The 14,808-nt window shown below is 39.9% G+C and overlaps 1 pseudogene; it reads right to left on the bottom strand.

The window, feature by feature from the left end:
• Positions 1 to 14,000: 14,000 nt before the first annotated feature.
• On the bottom strand, positions 14,001 to 14,532 carry LOC113622194 (40S ribosomal protein S10 pseudogene; annotated as a pseudogene).
• Positions 14,533 to 14,808: the final 276 nt, after the last annotated feature.

The raw sequence follows: 14,808 nt of genomic DNA, 5'->3' as shown, positions 1-14,808 counted from the left end.
TAGAGGAGGGAGGCGATGGGTACAAACTGTGGCCCCAAGGCCACCTGCAGTGAATGGGGTCTCTATTTCATCCCCCTAACTTCCCTCTTGTAGAGTTTCCTGAAAGAAGACAGGCCCCCAGAGTCTGCCCCATGTGTGTGGAAAAGCAGGTCAACGCAGCGCAAGGCATGCACTGTGGCAGACACAGAGCTGCACTGCCTGCTTCTCTCCTTCGAGAAGCTTCGAGGATTGAGGTGAGCTTACAGCCTCAGCGCCTGGGTCCACATTCAAGGTCAGCTTCAGTTTTTGAGCTGAGCCCAGCCAATGTGAGTGTGACCATGGCATAGGGCCTGGCTATTCCTGCCCAGTGAGGGACTCTGAACAGGAAACCTTGGACACCTTTGTTCCAGAGCTCCCGTGGGGCTGGTGGAAACTGACATGCCTGAGTCGCCATGGCTGTCCACCCCATCCTTCTTCCTCCCCCTTCTTTCATTGCATTCACCCTGGTGGACCTTGGTTCCTCCCAGCTCGGTCAGCCTCTGCTTCTCAGAGAACTCCAATAGCACAGTGGCCACTTGGGGTGGAACTAGTTAAATAAGAACAGCCAGAGGGTACTTTTGTGAGATTGTGATTCTCAGGGACAGCTTTAGGCTAGAGGAGGTTGGCCACCAGGTGGGGCCTCTGCAGTGCGGACTCCATCTGGGCCTGGCTCCCTCCCCACCAGACTTTCCCCTGCTCTCCTGAGGGTCGGGTGAGGAAAGAGAGATTCTGGATTAGGTGCCAAGGACTGGGATAGGAAGAGGCCAGGAGAGTCCCAGCACCTCCCAAACAGGAGCTGTGGTCCAGAGAGCAGCTGGTGCCACGGAGGGACCGACAGCAGGAGACAGCGTTTCATAGAGTGCTGGGGGCAGGGGGACCCTCTGTGGTCTGGCTGATGAGAACTTTCTAAATAAGTTTTTTTATTGCAGTGTAATTGATATGTAAAATTATATTAGTTTCAGGTGTACAACATAATGATTCAATATCTGTATATATTGCAAAATGATCACCAGAATAAGTTTAGTTAACATCCATCACCACACAGTTACAAAAATTGTTTTCTTGTGATGAGAGCTTTGAAGATCTGCTCTCTTAGCAACTTTCAAGTATGCAAGACAGTGTTATTAACTATAGCCACCATGCTGTACATTACATCTCAGGACTTATTTTATATCAGAGGTCTTTATGGCTACAGAGCGGGGCTCCTGGAGGGAGAAGAGAGCAAGGAATCAAACTGCCTCTTTCAGCCTCTCCAGGCAAAGCACAGATACACCATGAGGGACTGGGGGTCCCTACCAATAGCCACACCCCGGCCACCCTATGTAATTATTGTCATCATATGTTCTATTAGGGGAAATCACGTGAAACTGCCATTTTTGTAGGTCAAAACACAGTGAAATACTGGCAGTTTTACTTGGTCCAATTTAACATAGAGAGTTGAATTGAAGTTAGGGGTATATATATTTATTCCCAGCGTAGGTATCTATTTATGGACCTTCCCGTAACCACTATTCCTGGAGCCTCCTACTGGTCAGGCATCAAACAGAAGTCTTTCTGTGCATTCTCTGATTCTGTACTCACAGCAGCCCAAAGAGGTTGTACAATTATTATCCCTGTTTTTCAGATGAAGAAAGAGAGACACAATCAAGTAGCATGCCTAGGGACAGAGGTGGGAGGTAGACCTACATCTGTCTGACCTGTCAACCCATGTTCTCGACCCCTGCACAGACTGCCCTGTCAAAGTCCTCTGCGGCCTCCAGGGGGTGAAGCGGGATTGGGGACTGGACATTTGAGTGGAAGAACTATTCAGAGAGCTCTACGCCAAGTGGCCCCTATGCAACCATTAGGGTCAGATATGTATAGACTTGGTGTGGTTGAAAGCTTAAAAAGTCTGTGGGAGCCTCTTTTGGAAAAATAATACCCAAAATATCTTACTTTTGTAGATTTTGCCTAAATATGTGTCCCTATGAACCTTTTGCTAAGGCCTCTCCCCTGGCCTTAGAAGGAACTTGTGCAAGGGAAGAGTGCTGAAGCTAAGCTTCGTTATCAAGGTTCTGATGCCCAGAGGGGTGCGACGGGAAGCAGCTGCCCTCACAGAACAGGCCTGGGCGGGCAGGGGCTCTGTCTGGCACAGACAAAGAAAGTCCAGCACACCTGTAAGTTCCACCCAGGAGCCAGGGAGATTGTATAAACGGAGATCCAGGTGGCCTGTGTCTTTTACGCAGGCCAGACTCTGAAAAGGGGGTCCAGCGTCTGCGGGGTAGGGGTGGGGTGGGATGGGGTGGAGGATGTGTGTGGAAAGCCCTACACTGTGTTGGCATTTCTTTGGCTGAGAGCACTGCAGCTCCCAATTGTGGCCACTAGGGGGAGATGCTCCTCTGGGAACTGTTTGCGAAGAGCCTCGCTCTCCCCAGTCCCCCTTCCAAGGCACTCAGAGTCCCTGGGCCACTCACACTGTCATCATCAGGCCCAGTTCTGCTGATGAGGTCTCGTCTGCATCCTGTGGCCTCCTGTTTCAAGGAGCAACTCACAGGGGGAGGGGCTCCAAAGATGGAAGGAACGGATGGATTCTCCCTGGATGATGTGAAGGAGGAACATTTTCTTCCCTAAGGAGCCCCTGACCTTTCACAAAATTCCATAAGTTAAAACTTAGCTAAATGTTTAAATTAGAAAAATAGAAAATTCAGTCTGTGTTTAACTCAAGTTTAAGAATAGGAAACGTTAAACTGTTGTGTAGGTACATCTGGATTCTGTGCTGTAATTTGGGGAGGAAGACGTCCAGGCTCCCAGGAGGACCATGTGCTGCATGGGATCTGTCTCCTCACAGCTATGAGCTCCTGGAAACCACTAATGGTCTTTGTTCACTTGATAGCCCCTGACCCAGCACACTAGGTCTTGATCAGTGTTTCCAGGATGAACAAGGGATCAGAGAAAGAAGGGGACAGAAAATGGGAGGGAAGGAAACGATGAGATAAGGACAGAGAGACAGAGACTGACTGTAGCTTATTCAAAAGAACTTTGTATATATTTTGCAGGACTTTAGAAATAAAGAAGAGACAGGGATATAAAGATGAATAAGTTGGTATTCCTGCTCTCTAGTGATTCAGTTTCTTATGAAAAAGAAAGATATGCCAGTAACAGTGGTGTTGGACAAAGTATAGGGGCCTTCCCCAGGGAGACCTCTTGGTATGAGGTGCACTCTGTCAGTGGCTGTGAGCATCAAGCTATCTGGTCAAAATGTTCAGAACTTTGCTTGACATTTGGTTCTTTGTAGGTGACATGTCAGTGTGTTTGTTTATATCTTTGGAATCTTTTAACCATCTCTGTATCCCCAGCATCTTGAACTTCCACAAAAATGATGTAAGTATGCCTCAGTGGAGTTATTTTTCATTCATTGCTCTGGGATCTTGGATAGAAGTCAAATGTTCTTCAGCTCTAGGAAATTTTCTTGTTTTATTTTTTGAAAATACTACCCCCACCCAATGTTTCTATTTCTAGTTTCTAGAGCTTTTATTAGTCAGATGTTGGAATCCTGGACTGATCCTCTATAGCTCTTATCTTTTCTCTCACACTTCCTATTTTGTTGTTTTTTACATCTATTTTCTGATCTACTGGTCCTTCTATTGGAATTTTTTTTAATGATCAAATTTTTAATTTCTAAGAGTGTTGTCTTGTTTACGGAATTTTCTGGTTTGAGAGTAGCCTGTTCTTTTTTATGCTTGTAATAGCGTCTCAAGTTTCCCTGAGGATACTGTGTGTGTGTGTGTGTATTTTTTTTTTTTCCTTTTTTTTTGGCTGTGTTTGGTCTTCGTTGTTGCACGCAGCCTTTCTCTACTTGTTGCAAGTAGGGGCTACTCTTCATTGCGCTGCATGGGCTTCTCATTTCGGTGGCTTCTCTTGTTACGGAACATGGACTCTAGGGCCGTGGGCTTCAGTAGTTGCAGCATGTAGGCTTATTAGTTGTGGCGCACGGGCCTAGTTGCTCTGCGGCATGTGGGATCTTCCTGGACCAGGGATCTAACCCGTGTCGCCTGCACTGGCAGATGGATTCTTAACCACTGTGCCACCAGGGAAGTCCCTGTATGTATATTTTCTCTTGTTCCCTGAGTTAGCCTTGTTTTCTCCAAGGTCATTTTTCCTGTTTTATTTTTCTTTCAACTTTTTATTTAAAAAATGTTCAACTTACATATAAGTTGAAAGAATAGTGCACTGAATGCTCATATATCCTTTCCCTAACCATCAAACATTAACATTTTGCCACATTTGCTTTCTCTCTATTTCTAGTTTTTTGTTTTTCTGAATCATTTGAAAATAATTGTAGACATCATGACATTTTAGTCCTAAATACTTCAGCATATATTTCTTTTAAGAATAAGGACATTTTCCGACATACCTCAAGATCATTACCACACTCCAAACGTCTAACACTAATTGAATAATATCTTCTGATATCCAGTTCATATTTAAATTCTACCATTTGTGCCCAAACTTACTTTAATAGCATTTTTTTTTTTAGATCCAGGATTGGGTCAAGAGTCACATATTACAATTAGTTATTACGTTTCTTTATTCTCTTTTAACTTAGCACGGTTCTCCCTTACAAATTTTTTGGGTAGCTTTCATGGTACTGACTTTTTGAAGAGCTTGGGCTAGCCATCTTATGGAATGTTCTGCACTCTGCATTTTTCTGATTATGTTAAACAGGTTAAACATTTTTGGCAAGTACACTCCCTAGGTAATTCTATGCACTTAAGATTGCATCTCCTTGTTTCATTGTGATTAGATTTAGCTTACACATCCTGGGCAGTAATAATATACAGGTGACGTTGTGTTCTTTTCAGGACATCACATTTAAAGGCACACATGCTCACTTGCCCATCGCTGGCGATGTTGATTTGGATTACCCAGTCAAGGTGTTGTCTGCTTTATCAACTTGTTTTTTCCTTGCAATTAATAAGCCATCTTTGCGGAGAAATTTTAAGACCTTGTAAACATCCTGCTCCTTATCAACTTCCCTATAGATTTAGCACCTATTTTCCTGAGCCAATTTTTTTACTATGATGATTGCAAAATGATGATTTTCAAACTTAACCATTCCCTCCACATTGATCAGTACTTCCTGGCTCTATAAGATGTCCCAGGTTCATATTGTACTTTCCATGTCCTAGTCCTGGAATCAGTTATTTCTCCAAGGAGTTCTGGTTCCTTTTATTGGTTGCCTTTACTGTTGGAGGATATTTTCACTGCATGAATTGTAGTTATAGGTTAGCAGTTTTTTCCCCTTCAGTATTTTAAAGATGTCGTTCCATTGTCTTCTGGTTTACGTTATTTCTAAGTCAATGTTTTATCATTGTTTAATTTTTTTTTCATTTTTCTCTGCCTTTAAGATTTTTCTGTTTATCTTTGGTTTTTAGCATTTGAGCTTCTTGGATCTGTGGGGTGATATTTTCTCATAATATCTGAGATGTTTGAAATGTTTCAGCCATTATTTTTTCAAATATATTTTTGCATGCTATAATATCTCACCTCTCCTGGGACTTCAATTACATGTGTTAGACTACCTAATATTGTCCTACAGGTCACTAAGGCTCTGGTCAATTTTTGCATTTTTTTTTCTCCTGTGATTCACTTTGGATAGGTCTATTGACTTGCCTTCAAGTTCACTGATCTTTTTTTTCCTGCAGTGTCTAATCTGCCCTCAACACACTTGGCAAATTTTTTATTTCTGATGTTGTATTCTTCAATTCTAGAATTTCCATTTGATGCTTTTTAATAGTTTCCCTTTACCTATTGAATTTCCCCAATTGTTCACTCACTATGTTCGGTTTTTCCCTTTAAATCCTTAAACATTTTTTTACAAGTTTTGTTGTATTTTATTTATGTATTTGTTTACTTTTGGCTGTCTTGGGTCTTCATTTCTGTGCGAGGGCTTTCTCTAGTTGCAGCGAGTGGGGGCCACTCTTCATCGTGGTGCGCAGGCCTCTCACTGTCGCGGCCTCTCTTGTTGCGGAGCACAGGCTCCAGACGCGCAGGCTCAGTAGTTGTGGCTCATGGGGCTAGTTGCTCCGCGGCATGTGGGATCTTCCCAGACCAGGGCTCGAACCCGTGTCCCCTGCATTGGCAGGCAGATTCTCAACCACTGTGCCACCAGGGAAGCCCCCTTAAACATTTTTATAATGGCTTTTTAAAAGTCTGTGTCTGTTAATTCCAACATCTCCTATCATGTTGAGTTTGTTTCTCTTAACTTTTTTTCCTTGATTTTGAATCACATTTTACTACTACTTCACCTGTCCATTGATTTTCGATTGTCATGTGTACATTGTACATTCTACGCTGTGGGAATTATGTGGCTTTAAAGTTTGTTGAGGTTCATTTTAGTAGGCAATCGATTTACTGGTGAATCAATTTGATTTTTTTCTTCAAGGTTTGTTTTAAGCCTTGTTAGGACTGGTTTAGAGTATTCCTTACTTAAGGGCTAGACTAGCTCTACTCCTAAGATGTGGCCTTTCTGAGGCCTCAATTGAACTGCACCATTGTTCAGCCACTCTGACTGGTTGGAACTGCTATGTCTCCCAGTCTTGTGAGACCGCTGGAATCTCTGTGCGGCTCCCAACTTCTCAATAGCTGTTCTTTGCCAGGCTTTGCAGACTCTCATCTCTCCATGCTCAGCTGAGTATTCAGTCAACCACTTGAGGGGACCCCCTATGCAGATTTCTGAATCTCCTTCTCTTACAGCTCTCTCCTTTTCAGTACGCTGCCTCACAAATTTCAGCTGTTTCAACAGCCCGAAAATCTAATTCCTGCCTCTTCAGCTCAATGAGCCCACTGTTCTCTGCTTGGGCTCTACTTCTTTGTACTGTGGTCTAGAAACTGTCTCCAGGAAGAAAGCCAGGTTATGGTGGGACTCATATGGGCGTTTCTTCTTTTAGGGATCACGGTTCTGTACTACCTGTTGTCCCAATATCTAAAAAAACTTTCTTTATACATTTTGTCTAGTTTTGTAATTATTTATGGCAGGAGGGCTAGTCCAGTGCTAGTTACTCTGTCATAACCAGAACTGTTGGAAAATTTTAAATGCCAAATACAGTTTTTAAAAAAACACCACACTTCTTGAACTTTTAATTTCTTCTTTCAGCACTGGTAAATTTGATGAACCTATCTGTTTTATGTTCCCTTTTTTCTTCCTTTTTGGTTCTTTTAGATTAATAAAATATTTTCTATAATTTCCTTTTTTTTGGTCAAATTGTCAGTTATACTTTCTTTCACTATTTTTTTAGTTTTGCACTAATGATTATCCAATAGGATGACAACTTGATTTTCTTTACTTTGTATTTGATTTAGAAAATTTGCCAAGAGGATTTTTTTCTTTACCTTTAAAATTGTTTTACTCTGATATATCTCAGAGTTGACTATTCTGGTCAATTTTCCTATGTACATAGGTGCATTCAACATGTAGATTTAGGCCATTTTTACTTTCAGAAAGTTTTCTGGGATTATATTTCTTTGGGGTTAAACACTTCATATTTATTTAATTTATAATCTACTTTATGGTGGTATAACTTATATAAAATAAAATTCACCAATTTGAAGTGTGTAATTTGATGAGTTTTGACAAGTCATATATAGTTGTATAATCATTACTACAATCACTATTGGATTATAGTTTTAAATATTAGTTTCATTCCATTGTTCTGTTTTTCTTTTTGAGCAACTCCAATTATATGTATATAAATCTTTTTTGCCTATTCTCTATAGCTATCATCTTTTCTTTGATCATTTTACCTCCTTATTTATTTATTTTTCTCTTGGCTATATCTCTTATTATATTTTCAGTTGAATTTTCATCTACTTTGGGCATTTTGTGATTTAATCTTTACTTCTGAAATCTTTAAATTAAAAAAATTTAAAGATTTTATTGAGATATAATTGACTTATAACATTATATTACCTTCAGATGTATAACATATTGAGTTGATATTTGTATATATTTCTTTTTCTTTTTCTTAAAAAAAAATTTTTTTTACAGCGAGTTCTCATTAGTTATCCATTTTATACACATCAGTGTATACATGTCAATCTCAATCTCCCAATTCATCATACCACCACCCCCACCCCCACCATTTTCTGCCCTTGGTGTCCATACGTTTGTTCTCTACATCTGTGTTTCAATTTCTGCCCTGCAAACTGGTTCATCTGTACCATTTTTCTAGGTTCCACATATATGCATTAATATATGATATTTGTTTTTCTCTTTCTGACTTACTTCACTCAGTATGACAGTCTCTAGATCCATCCACATCACTACTAATGACCCAATTTCGTTCTTTTTTATGGCTGAGTAATATTCCATTGTATATATGTACCACATCTTATTTATCCATTCGTCTGTCAGTGGGCATTTAGATTGCTTCCATGTCCTGGCAATTGTAAATAGTGCTGCAATGAACATTGGGGTGCATGTGTCTTTTTGAATTATGGTTTTCTCTGGGTATATGCCCAGTAATGGGATTGCTGGGTCACATGATAATTCTATTTATAGTTTTTTAAGGAAACTCCATACTGTTCTCCATAGTGGCTGTATCAATTTACATTCTGACCAACAGTGCAAGAGGGTTCCCTTTTCTCCACACCCTCTCCAGCATTTGTTGTTGGTAGATTTTCTGATGATGCCCATTCTAACTGGTGTGAGGTGATACCTCGTTGTAGTTTTGATTTGCATTTCTCTAATAATTAGTGATGCTGAGCAGCTTTTCATGTGCCTCTTGGCCATCTGTATGTCTTCTTTGGAGAAATGTCTACTTAGGTCTTCTGCCCATTTTTTGATTGGGTTGTTTGCTTTTTTAATATTGAGCTGCATGAGCTGTTAATATATATTGGAGATTAACCCTTTGTCCGTTGATTTGTTTGCAAATATTTTCTTCCATTCTGAGGGCTTTCTTTCCATCTTGTTTATACTTTCCTTTGCTGTGCAAAAGCTTTTAAGTTTCATTAGGTTCCATTTCTTTATTTTTGTTTTTATTTCCATTACTCTAGGAGGTGGATCAAAAAAGATCTTGCTGTGATTTATGTGAAAGATTGTTCTTCCTATGTTTTCCTCTAAGAGTTTTATAGTGTCCAGTCTTACATTTAGGTCTTGAATCCATTTTGAGTTTATTTTTGTGTATGGTGTTAGGGAGTGTTCTAATTACATTCTTTTACATGTAGCTGTCCAGTTTTCCCAGAACCACTTATTGAAGAGACAGTCTTTTCTCCATTGTATATTCTTGCCTCCTTTGTCATAGATTAGTTGACCATAGGTGTGTGGGTTTATCTCTCAGCTTTCATTCCTGTTCGATTGATCTATATTTCTGTTTTTGTGCCAGTACCATATTGTCTTGATTACTGTAGCTTTGTAGTATAATCTGAAGTCGGGGAGTCTGATTCCTCCAGCTCCATTTTCTCCCTCAAGACTGCTTTGGCTATTTGGGGTCTTTTGTGTCTCCAAAAAAATTTTAAGATTTTTTGTTCTAGTTCTGTAAAAAATGCCATTGGTAATTTGATAGGGATTGCATTGAATCTGTAGATTGCTTTGGGCAGTAGAGTCATTTTTACAGTATTGATTCTTCCAATCCAAGAACATGGTATATCTCTCCATCTGTTTGTGTCATCTTTGATTTCTTTCATCAGTGTCTTATAGTTTTCTGCATACAGGTCTTTTGTCTCCCAATGTAGGTTTATCCCTAGGTATTTTATTCTTTTTGTTGCAATGGTAAATGGGAGTGTTTCCTTAATTTCTTGTTCAGATTTTTCATCATTAGTGTATAGGAATGCAGGAGATTTCTGTGCATTAATTTTGTATCCTGCAACTTTACCAAATTCATTGATTAGCTCTAGCAGTTTTCTGGTAGCATCTTTAGGATTTTCTATATATAGTGTCATGTCATCTGCAAACAGTGATAATTTTACCTCTTCTTTTCCAATTTGTATTCCTCGTATTTCTTTTTCTTCTCTGATTGCCGTGGCTAGGACTTCCAAAACTCTGTTGCATAATAGTGGTGAGAATGGACATCCTTGTCTTGTTCCTGATCTTAGAGAAAATGCATTCAGTTTTTCACCCTTGAGAATGATGTTTGCTGTGGGTTTGTCATATATGGCCTTTATTATGTTGAGGTAGTTTCCCTCTATGCCCACTTTCTGGAGATTTTTTATCATAAATAGGTGTTGAATTTTTTCAAAAGCTTTTTCTGCATCTGTTGAGATGATCATATGGTTTTTCTTCTTCAATTTGTTAATATGATGTATCACATTGATTGATTTGCGCATATTGAAGAATCCTTGCGTTCCTGGGGTAAATCTCACTTGATCATGGTGTATGATCCTTTTAATGTGCTGTTGGATTCTGTCTGCTAGTATTTTGTTGAGGATTTTTGCATCTATGTTCATCAGTGATATTGGTCTGTAATTTTCTTTTTTTGTAGTATCTTTATCTGGTTTTGGTATCAGGGTGATGGTGGCCTCATAGAATGAGTTTGGGAGTGTTCCTTCCTCTGCCATTTTTTGGAAGAGTTTGAGAAGGACGGGTGTTAGCTCTTCTCTAAATATTTGATAGAATTCACCTGTGAAGCCATCTGGTCCTGGACTTTTGTTTGTTGGAAGATTTTTAATCACAGTTTCAATTTCATTACTTGTGATTGGTCTGTTCATATTTTCTATTTCTTCCTGGTTCAGTCTTGGAAGTATATACCTTTCTAAGAATTTGTCCATTTCTTCCAGGTTGTCCATTTTATTGACATAGAGCTGCTTGTAGTAGTCTCTTAGGATGCTTTGTATTTCTGCGGTGTCTGTTGTAACTTCTCCTTTTTCATTTCTAATTTTATTGATTTGAGTCCTCTCCCTCTTTTTCTTGATGAGTCTGACTAATGGTTTATCAGTTTTGTTTATCTTCTCAAAGAACCAGCTTTTAGTTTTACTGATCTTTGCTATTGTTTTCTTTGTTTCTATTTCATTTATTTCTGCTCTGATCTTTATGATTTCTTTCCTTCTACTAACTTTGGGTTTTGTTTGTTCTTCTTTCTCTAGTTCCTCTAGGTGTAAGATTAGATTGTTTATTTGAGATGTTTGTTGTTTCTTGAGGTAGGATTGTATTGCTACAAACTTCCCTCTTAGAACTGTTTTTGCTGCATCCCATAGGTTTTGGATCATCGTGTTTTCATTGTCATTTGTCTCTAGGTATTTTTTGATTTCCTCTTTGATTTCTTCAGTGATCTCTTGGTTATTTAGTAATGCAGTTTTTAGCCTCCATGTGTTTGTACTTTTTACATTTTTTTCCCTTTAATTGATTTCTAATCTCACAACGTTATGGTCAGAAAAGATGCTTGATATGATTTCAATATTCTTAAATATTTTGAGGCTTGATTTGTGACCCAAGGTGTGATCTTTCCTGGAGAATGTTCCATGCGCACTGAGAAGAAAGTGTAATCTGCTCTTTTTCGATGGAATGTCCTATAGATATCAATTAAATCTGTCTGGTCTATTGTGTCATTTGAAGCTTGTGTTTCCTTATTAATTTTCTGTTTGGATGAGCTGTCCATTGGTGTCAGTTAGGTGTTAAAGTCCCCCACTATTATTGTGTTACTCTTGATTTCCTCTTTTATAGCTGTTAGCAGTTGCCTTAGGTATTGAGGTGCTCTTATGTTAGGTGCATAAATATTTATAATTGTTATATCTTCTTCTTGGATTGATCCCTTGATCATTATGTAGTGTCCTTCCTTGTCTCTTGTAACATTCTTTATTTTAAAGTCTATTTTATCTGATATGAGAATTGCTACTCCAGCTTTCTTTGGATTTCCATTTGCATGGAACATTTTTTTCCATCCCCTCACTTTCAGTCTGTATGTGTCCCTAGGTCTGAAGTGAGTCTCTTGTAGATAGTATATATATGGGTCTTGTTTTTGTATCCATTCAGTGAGCCTGTGTCTCTTGATTGGAGCATTTAATCCATTCACATTTAAGGTAATTATCGATATGTATGCTGCTATTATCATTTTAATTGTTTTAGGTTTGTTTTTGTAGGTCCTTTTGTTCTCTTGTGTTTCCCACGTAGAGAAGTTCCTTTAGCATTTGTTGTAGAGCTGGTTTGGTGGTGCTGAACTCTCTTAGCTTTTGCTTGTCTGTAAAGCTTTTGATTTCTCCATCGAATCTGAATGAGATCCTTGCTGGGTGGAGTAATCTTGTTTGTAGTTCTTCCCTTTCATCACTTTAAATATGTCATGCCACTCCCTTCTGGCTTGTAGAGTTTCTGCTGAGAAATCAGCTGTTAACCTTATGGGAGTTCCCTTGTATGTTATTTGTCGTTTTTCCCTTGCTGCTTTCGATAATTTTTCTTTGTCTTTAATTTTGGCAAATTTGATTACTATGGTCTCGGTGTTTTCTCCTTGAGTTTATCCTGTATGGGACTCTCTGCACTTCCTGGACTTGGGTGGCTGTTTCCTTTCCAATGCTAGGGAAGTTTTTGACTATAATGTCTTCAAATATTTTCTTGGGTCCTTTCTCTCTCTCTTCTCCTTCTGGGACCCCTATAATGTGAATGTTGTTGTGTTTAATGTTGTCCCAGAGATGTCTTAGTCTTTCTTTCTTTCTTTCTTTTTTTTTTGTGGTAGACGGGCCTCTCACTGTTGTGGCCTCTCCCGTTGTGGAGCACAGGCTCCAGATGTGCAGGCTCAGTGGCCACGGCTCATGGGCCCAGCCGCTCCACGGCACGTGGGATCTTCCCGGACCAGGGCATGAACCCGTGTCCCCTGCAGTGGCAGGCGGACTCTCAACCACTGCACCACCAGGGAAGCCTTGTCTTTATTTCTTTTCATTCTCTTTTCTTTATTCTGTTCTGCAGCAGTGAATTCCACCATTCTGTCTTCCAGGTCATTATCCATTCTTCTGCCTCAGTTATTCTGCTATTTATTCCTTCTAGTGTATTTTTCATTTCAGTTATTGTATTATTCATCTCTGTTTGTTTGTTCTTTAATTCTTCTAGGTCTTTGCTAAACATTTCTTGCAACCTCTTGATCTTTGCCTCCATTCTTTTTCCGAGGTCCTGTATCATCTTCACTATCATTATTCTGAATTCTTTTTCTGGAAGGTTGCCTATCTCCACTTCATTTAGTTGTTTTTCTGGGGTTTTATCTTGTTCCTTCATCTGGTACATAGCCCTCTGCCTTTTCATCTCATCTATCTTCCTGTGAATGTGGTTTTAGTTCCACAGGCTGCAGTATTGTAGTTCTTCTTGCTTCTCTGTATATATTTCTATTTGACTTTTTCTTCTATCTCTTTCCTGAGTTTGATTAACTCCTTTCACATCTTGGTTTTTGTCCATTTCTATCCAGAACATTTGAATTTTGGTGTTTTATATCTTCAAATGTCTATTTAATAATATTTAATTTGTGTTGAATATTGTGTCATGATTTTCATCCATTTCTTCATTGTTTTGGAGGGGAATAAATTCATCAGCTGAATATATTAGACTCTCACTTATTGTTTTCTTCTCAAAGTGGCTTGGTATAGATGCTGCCTGTCATTTGTTTATTTAAAAGTGTGTTGAATTTTCCCGGCCTGCTAATAACAGGTTTTCTTTGTGGGGAGAGGTAAAGGGCTTGGGTGGTTTACTAAGATTCTTAGTTCAGGAATGCCTTCTTTTATTGATAAGTGTAGTGAAATTTCTTTAATAGATTGTGCTTTTCTGAGGGAGAGATTAGTGTGTCTTCTGATTCTGCAATTTTCTTTTGTTTCTGTAGGACTTCTACTTTCCACCATTTCCCAGTCTCCAAGTAATGCTTCCCCCTTCTAAGCAGCCTTCCTCTCCCTAGGAGTGGAGGCTTTCCAAGACTGTTATTTTTGGTTCTGTGCATTTTTTGAGCCTCTCCTATATTCCTCAGTGTCCAGTGCTCTGGCCTGCCAGATGGCAGACCTAATCTCAGTCTCCCTCCTGCCCTCACTCCCTTCCTTCCTTCCTTCCTACAGGTTGAGTCAACACTAAACAATCTCTTCCAGATTTACTGAGGTGGCCGACCACATCCACGACCAAACACACCTTTAAATTGGAATTCAGTTGCTGACCCAACCTGGTCTTAGCTCTCCTTTTGGCACCAGAAAGCACAATGCTTGGTCTGTAGGCTTTTCTGTCAGCTTCCCCCTGTGTGAGTCTTGCAGGTTGTTCTCCCTCCAGAACTTTGGGCTGTGGCCAGTCTCAGGACGGCTGCAGTGCAGGATGGCAGGCCCGTCTCAGGGGGCAGATGGAGGCAATCACAGAAATACTGGATACCCTTGCTGGTAAGGTACCAGTAGAAATGTCTCCAGGCAAACTCTTCCTTCCTGTAGCCTGGTGATGTAAGACAGTATGGCCTTCATGACGTGAAGACTGGGAACATTCTTGTCTGCCAGCTCAGGGTGTTTAGGCATGTGGGCATCCTTTTTGGCCACCATCACCCCCTCCGTTAAAAGGAGTTCATAAATGACAAGCAGGTCCTTCTTGGGCATCAACATCACGATGGCTGCTGCATCCAGGGCTGGAGCTGAAGAAGGATTCTTAGCATTCCTCTACTCAAGACGAGACCCTCTCCTTTTGAAGTGGTGAATTTTATTCATGTTCTTCCACTGCTAGGATTCCCCTGAACCCATCCTTCTTCCCTGCAGTCTTCACCTGACTTTCCAGTTAGAGCTCTGGAGTGAGCTCTGGAGCCAGCTTTGCTGATATCATATGTTTAATTTGCCTCTTACATGTAAATTAAAGTTTGTGGAATCTCTGTCTTGTAGTTATGG

Source organism: Aethalodelphis obliquidens, unplaced genomic scaffold (assembly GCF_003676395.1).
Source record: "Aethalodelphis obliquidens isolate GAN/ISIS:26980383/991018 unplaced genomic scaffold, ASM367639v1 scaffold1, whole genome shotgun sequence".
NCBI lineage: Eukaryota > Metazoa > Chordata > Mammalia > Artiodactyla > Delphinidae > Aethalodelphis > Aethalodelphis obliquidens.
Note: the sequence above shows the minus strand (reverse complement) of the source record. Positions and strands in the feature narration are given on the sequence as shown.